Source organism: Stigmatopora argus, chromosome 16 (assembly GCF_051989625.1).
Source record: "Stigmatopora argus isolate UIUO_Sarg chromosome 16, RoL_Sarg_1.0, whole genome shotgun sequence".
NCBI lineage: Eukaryota > Metazoa > Chordata > Actinopteri > Syngnathiformes > Syngnathidae > Stigmatopora > Stigmatopora argus.
Genome location: NC_135402.1, coordinates 11,322,788 through 11,329,887, shown reverse-complemented (window position 1 = coordinate 11,329,887; position 7,100 = coordinate 11,322,788).

The window sequence follows — 7,100 nt, the reverse complement described above, 5'->3', positions numbered from 1 at the left end:
AGCAATGTATTCCCAGCGGGGAGAGCGTCAAGTCTTTATCCTCTTAGATCAACAGCAAAATATTTTTGGGCTGCTTTCATTTAGGTTAAGCCAAACAACAAATGACTGTCTAAATGCCTCTACAGGTGTTTGTGTGGTGTGCTTGTCTCCACAATCACTTATAATGACTTTATTCATTATTCATTTTCCGTACCGCTTATCTTCACAATGGTCACAGGGGTGCTGCAGCCTAACCCAGCCAACTGCGGGCAGTAGCCAGGAGCAGTAGACTGTTTTTGGCAAAAAAATTGGACATGGGCAAATTTCTTGTCAAATCCTGGGTCGCTTGAGGAAATTGGAACGAAAAACGAAACACACCAAAAATGTCTGGACCAATTGTTTTTTGGCCTGGACCAAAGAAAGTGAAGAATAAACTTTTGCTAACTATTCACTGCAGCCATCACGTCTGTGTTTTTACTAGCTAAACAAATAAGCACGTGTTTAAAATATATAAAAAAACATCCCCCTTTTCAACGCATGTGAATTTTTGTATTTCATGTTAGTTTCCTTCAAAAATAGAGCAAACAAACCTGCAGGCTGTTAATTAACCCAGCACAATGGTAGGGGTCTCGTATATAAAGCATTAGGCTCATTAGACAGTAATTACATGCAATTTGCAGTCTATTTCACAGCTGAGCAGCCAAGTAAACTTTGACTCTCTATTTTCAATGTCATGTTTACTGTCATAATGCAGATCCATGAACTCAGGGTAAACTTTGGTAAACTTTGGCGCAGAACAGACTGGGGCGAATGTGGGTTCCAAATTCTATATGAATACCTGAATTTGTTTATTCAGCGCTGGCTAGCGAACTGACATTTATTGTGCCTCTCAAATGTCAATAACAAATAGACAACATCATGTTTGTGATTTCTGTTCCTGGTGAAGGTGACATTTTAATCCCCCCCAAAATTTGACACGGCTGTTGTGTGGAAACTGTTTGCGGCAGCGTTGGCGCTTGCGCACTGGCCGGATAATTACACGTGTGACAAATCGGTGAAAAGAGGAGCCATCACTTTGATTTAAGTGGGGCGAAAAGTCTCAATATTTCATTTTACACAGGATTACATTTAATCAGAAGTCTCACATTCCATCTGTATTCTGAGGTGAATTATGCCTTTCCCAGAAGGCAAATGAGTGTTTTCTATCACTGTGGTCAGAAATAATTATTTCTTCCACAGTCATTGTGCACAAGATGCCCACATCTGAAAAAGAAGCTTAATTTGTAGATTTAAAAACAGAATTGTTGGTCACAAGATCTCAATTTATCCTTTCATTTGCTTTCTGAACCGCTTTATCCTCAAGGGCTCGTGGGGGTGCTGGAGCAGGTACTCGGACGTTTGGTCGACCGGACGTTTGGTCAACCGGACGTTTGGTCAACCGGACGTTTGGTCGAATGGACGTTTGGTAGAACGGACGTTTGGTAGAACGGACGTTTGGTAGAACGGACGTTTGGTAGAACGGACGTTTGGTAGAACGGACGTTTGGTAGAACGGACGTTTGGTAGAACGGACGTTTGGTAGAACGGACGTTTGGTAGAACGGACGTTTGGTAGAACGGACGTTTGGTAGAACGGACGTTTGGTAGAACGGACGTTTGGTAGAACGGACGTTTGGTAGAACGGACGTTTGGTAGAACGGACGTTTGGTAGAACGGACGTTTGGTAGAACGGACGTTTGGTCGCCGGATTGTTACTGTTGAAACCAGCTCTCAAAATTATAATATGAGAGAGAGAGTGAGTTTAATATCTAAATATTTAATATCAAAATATCAAAAGTAAACTCTCTGTCATAATTTGACAGTGAGCGAACCCGGCGACCAAACGTCCGTTCTACCAAACGTCTGTTCTACCAAACGTCCGGTCGACCAAACGTCCGGTCGACCAAACGTCCGGGGACCAAACGTCCGGGGACCAAACGTCTTTCGACGAAACGTCCGGTCACGCTGGAGCCTATCCCAGCTGACTTCGGACTGGAGGCAGGGGACACCCTGAAACGGTGGCCAGGAATGTAGGGGGAACCCAGAGCAAAACTCCACACTGGTGAACCGGCCTGGATTTGAACCCAGGACCCCAGAACTGTGAGACCGACTCGCTAACCATTCAACCACAGCCCACAATTTATCCTACATACTGTAAATATAATCGTTATGTATGTCAAGAGGTTAGCCCAGAAGGCGAGTGGTTAGCCTGTCAGCTTCACAGTTCTAATATTGAAGGTTTGGACCTTCCTGTGTGGAATTTGTATGTTCTCCCTGGGCTTGCGTGGGTTTTCTTCAGGTACTTGGGTTTCCTCCCGCATCCCAAAAAGATCCAGGGTAGCCTGGATGAAGACTCTGAACACACCCCACCCCTGGTCTGCTTAAGAGTGAATGGCTGTTGGTTTCCTTGTGCCCTGCGATTGGCTGGTCACCAATTCAGGGTGTTCCTCACCTGGTGCCCATGGTTGGCTGGGAAAGGCTCTAGCACCCGACTCTTTTGAGGGTAACAGTACTCAAAATGAATGAATGTTTGTCAAGAAATATGTGACATTCATAATAATGTCTTTGTCTACTTCCAGTTCCTTTTGGTTAATGCACGTGAGTCACACAACAAAATTAAAACTTTTAAAAATCGAATATAACAAAGGTTTGTATAAGAAACATATTTTGTTCATAGCAAATGAATCTTTTAAAACATGCATTTTAAAAAACATTGATGGAATTTTCATATGTTTAAAATGACAAGCTTCGGAAGGTGTCTTCCTTAACAAATGAATTTTTAAAATCTGCTGTTTCCTCATTAACCACTCCAACATCACAGCTGTCACTGTGAATTTCATCCTAAATTCACCATTGGTACAAAAATAGCAGAGTGTTCACCTGCTCAAGGTCGCTGTCTTGCAGTGCTGTTTGCCAATACTCACTTCCAAAATTCATTTTTTTGTCAGGTTTGAACTTGCCGAACAATGGTTATCCATATCTTAATGTATTAAAATTTCCTCATATGGCTACAAAACATTTGAAAGACAGCCCAGGGACAACAATAGGTATATGACATGAAAGCAGTCATCACATTGTGACAGATGAATAAACAGGACTTGGACAACAGTCCTTTTTAGAATGGGTTAATCAGGTTTCTCAATTTGATCATGCGCATCCATCAACATATATATAATTTCCAAGTTATAACTCGGTTTGAAATTTTTTTTTTTTCTTGTTCATCACTATGCATTTCAGGAAATATGATACATAATGAATGAATCAAATGGTGGCGTACAAAGAATGTGTACTCAATACATCTTAATAATTTAATTTTTCATCCAGATTTTATTCACAACGGGTCAGGGCCAAGGTGTTTGTTTTAAATGTAAGTTAAATGAACTTAGATTACTACTCACACACTTGAAAATAAGTTTTAAACTTATGTTACTCTAAATTTGTTAGGGTTAGTTGGGGTTTTGGTTGGTTTCTTTTCTTTTCACCTCTTCTGTACCTCCGGGCTTCCCTTCCTCTCGTAAACCAGCTACTTTGTAGTCAACCCTTGGCTGTCTATTAAAAACCTGTGTGTTTGTTAGTCATTGTCGGATCGTCTGCTTTGTTTGCTTCTTGCCACATTGCCATGTCATGCTCCCTGTTCCATGTTCCTCATTTCCCCATGTCTTCCAAGTCAGGTTTGATTTTGTTATTTATTGTTTAGTCCTTGTCATTTTCTTGAATCCCATCCTGCCTCAATTATTAAAGTTTTGTTATAGCCCTCAAGCGCACTATTCCATTGCCTGCTTCCCTGCATTTGTGTCCAGCTGCATTCCACGACCGATCTAATCGTAACAGTTTGTTAGGGACTGGTTTTGTTGTTGTTTTTTTCCCCTATGCGACCAGATTTCCCATTGAGTTCACCTGCCATTTCCCCGTCCCTGGTGTACCTCTTGCTTGCTGCCTCGTGTGACCCAGGTGTTCTGATTGTCTCGTCAACCCATGTCTGTCTATTTAAACCCTGTGTATTTGTCCGCTTTGGTCAGATCGTTTGCATTTGTAATGCTCATGTACAGGTCTCATCGTGTTCCTAGTATTTCCCCCAGTAAGCTTAGTTTTGCTCATAGTTACTTGGTTACTTTTCCCTGGTTAGTTTTAGTCAAAGTTTTTGTTAATAAATGAAAACCAAGTCCGCACTCCCTGTCTTTGCCTGCTTCCCTGCAATTAGGTCCTACCACAAATCGGCAAACTTAAGTCTTCTCAAGAAATGTATCTTCTTTGGTAGTCGTTTTGCATACTTTCTACTAACAGGGCACTGATCCATCCACAACAGGTCGATTAAAGCGATGATGCATCAGTAATCATCTGTGTTGTTAAAGTTATAGTAATAGTTACTTCCCTGAAAAAGTAACAAAATTACTTGATTATTTCTTCAATTATCTAATGGAATAATTTTAATTGTCATTGTATCAATGACAACAAAAGTGCAAGAGGCAGAGTAGTACACCCTTAACTGGTTGCCAGTCACTCGTAGAGAACACAGTGAGACAAACAACAATCCTCGCTTACAATCATACCACCACCAGTGGGAATTGAGCCGACGCATTCCCACACCAAAGCCAAGCATACTATATTGGGGGATATAGAACAACTGCCTGCTGATTTGCCATTGCTGGTGCTTTTCAAACAGTTTTAATTGGGAAGAAATAGAAAAAAGACGCTCCTCTTTAAAGAAGGAGAGATGGCAGGTTTGGGGAAAAAAACACATTGAAAGACAAATAGGAATGATGACACTATATGAAAAAAAGAACAGGGTTGGATGAGGGGGTCCATCATGAGGATGTGGGCAATCGCAGCAACTAAAGCACGCGACAAATCCATACATCCACTTGCCGGAGGTGTGGGGTGGGGAGTTGTACCACGAAGGCGGTGAATCTTATGGCATGACTGTCAGTCCAGTGTAAGGCTGTGAAAGTACTATAATCAGTATGATGAGGAGGAGAAGGGGAACAAAAGGGGTCTGAGCTGGGACGCATTCGATTCTAGAAGATATGTGTTGGATTTTATAATAATGATTACTCCAACAATATGTTACCAAGGCCAAAGATAAAATTTTGTACGCAATGTATTGCATTCCGGTCCCATGATGTCCAATTATGTTCCTTTTTTTACAGTCTCCTGTCTGCAATTACTGTGTCTTTTCGGCAGCTAATTAAGCTGAAAGAGCAGGGTTATTCAAAACACCTGTGGGGCATCGGTGCACCCATTACTTAAGTAAAACCGCCTCAATCATCTGATTGTCAGAGCATTGCTTGCTTACTGCTCCTGCCATCGTATGGTTGTATTTTTTTATGATTATTTTGGTACTTTGCGTCCATAGTTTATGCGCCGACTCGGCAGAGTTCTTTGTTAAATTCAGTTATAAATGGAAAAGACAAAGTTTGAATTTACATTTAATCATTCATTCATTCATCTTCTGTATCGCACATCCTTGTGAGGGTTGCGGGGGTTGCTGGAGCCTATCCCAGCTGACTTTGGACAAAAAGCAGAATACAACCCAGAGTGGTCGCCAGACAGCCCTAGGGTACACAAAGAGAAAAACGACCATTGTCTTTTCAGATTTCCTCCAGGTATTCCGGTTTCCTCCCACATTCCAAAAACATGCATGATTGGACACTTTAAATTGCCCTAAGGTATGGGTGTGAGTGTGCATGGTTGTCCATCTCCTTGTGCCCTGCGATCGGCTGGCCACCGATTCAGCAGTCAGCTGGGATGGGCTCCAGCACCCCCGCGACCTTAATGAGGATAAAGCGGTTCAGAAAAGGAGATGAGATATATACATACATATACATACATACATACATACATGTGTATATATATATATATATATATATATATATATATATATATATATATATATATACATGGGCTATAAGAATTCAGGACTACATGTTGAACCAATGACTCAAGCACATAGTCAAAACTTTTACTTTTCAGGATTTCCCTCAAACACGTCTATGCACATATTTTATCACTGCAATAACATTTTCTGCTTGAAAAGGCCAATTGCTATGCAGGAACGATCTCCATTTTGGACCCTTTTCACCTTCATGACTTTGATTCATGCAGTAACCCCATTTTATTCACTTGTCTACCTGTGCCCATGAGCCCAATGTGTGATTGTAGGGGAATTTTAATGCGTTTTTGCACTTGAGAATACAGAAAATGTGATGATAGAAAGTCCTAATCTGGTCCTATCCAACAGCAACCTTCCACTTTTCACCCCAAAGATGAATAATCAAGGAATCTTCTCATCTTTTGCCACTTGTCCAGTTTGTCCTTATTATTTAAGACCATTTTAGCACAATTTATAATACTTCATAAATCTTACTATGCAGTTGAAACAATTGGAAAGTCTTTATATTTCAATTCTGACAGATTTTTAAAATATTTTTTAACTGATCTCCATTTTTTATTCACTCCATACCTACTTACTATGCACTACATGCCCACATATAGTCATATATTTTGTAAACTATAACTGTTAAATGAATATTGTGTCAGAACTGGACCCGAGGCAGGACTCAAATCCAGAGTATTTTGTATCCAAAAGGAATGTCTTTATTTTCAAGCAGTCTTTCTGAGAAGCACAATCCAAAAAACACAAAATCACTGCAAGGAGGAAAAATATCACTAAAAAAATCACTCCAAATGGGGAGGACAAAAAGTATAACCGAATCAAAATAGCAAAAAAAAGCAGTGTTTTAACAAAGTATATGGCTGTGGCAGTGTTATGATTTGCGTCAGCTGCCGAGAATAGCAGGAACCAAGGAGCAGGAAGTAGTCAATAAAAAGGGAGTACTGGTGCACAAACTTAAGGTTCAATGAAAAATGCTGACAGAAATCACCTTACAAACTATTAACTGGTAAAAGCAGTGAAACCAAAGTACTGGAATACCCAGAGAAAACGCACAAATTCTCAAAGACATAATACATATTCCAAACACTGTAAGGTTGGAACCCACCCGGGATCCAATAGTCAATCTCAGAACCGTGAGGTCGATGTATATAGTATTCTTCAGTGTTTTTTTTTCCTCCACACAAGCTACTG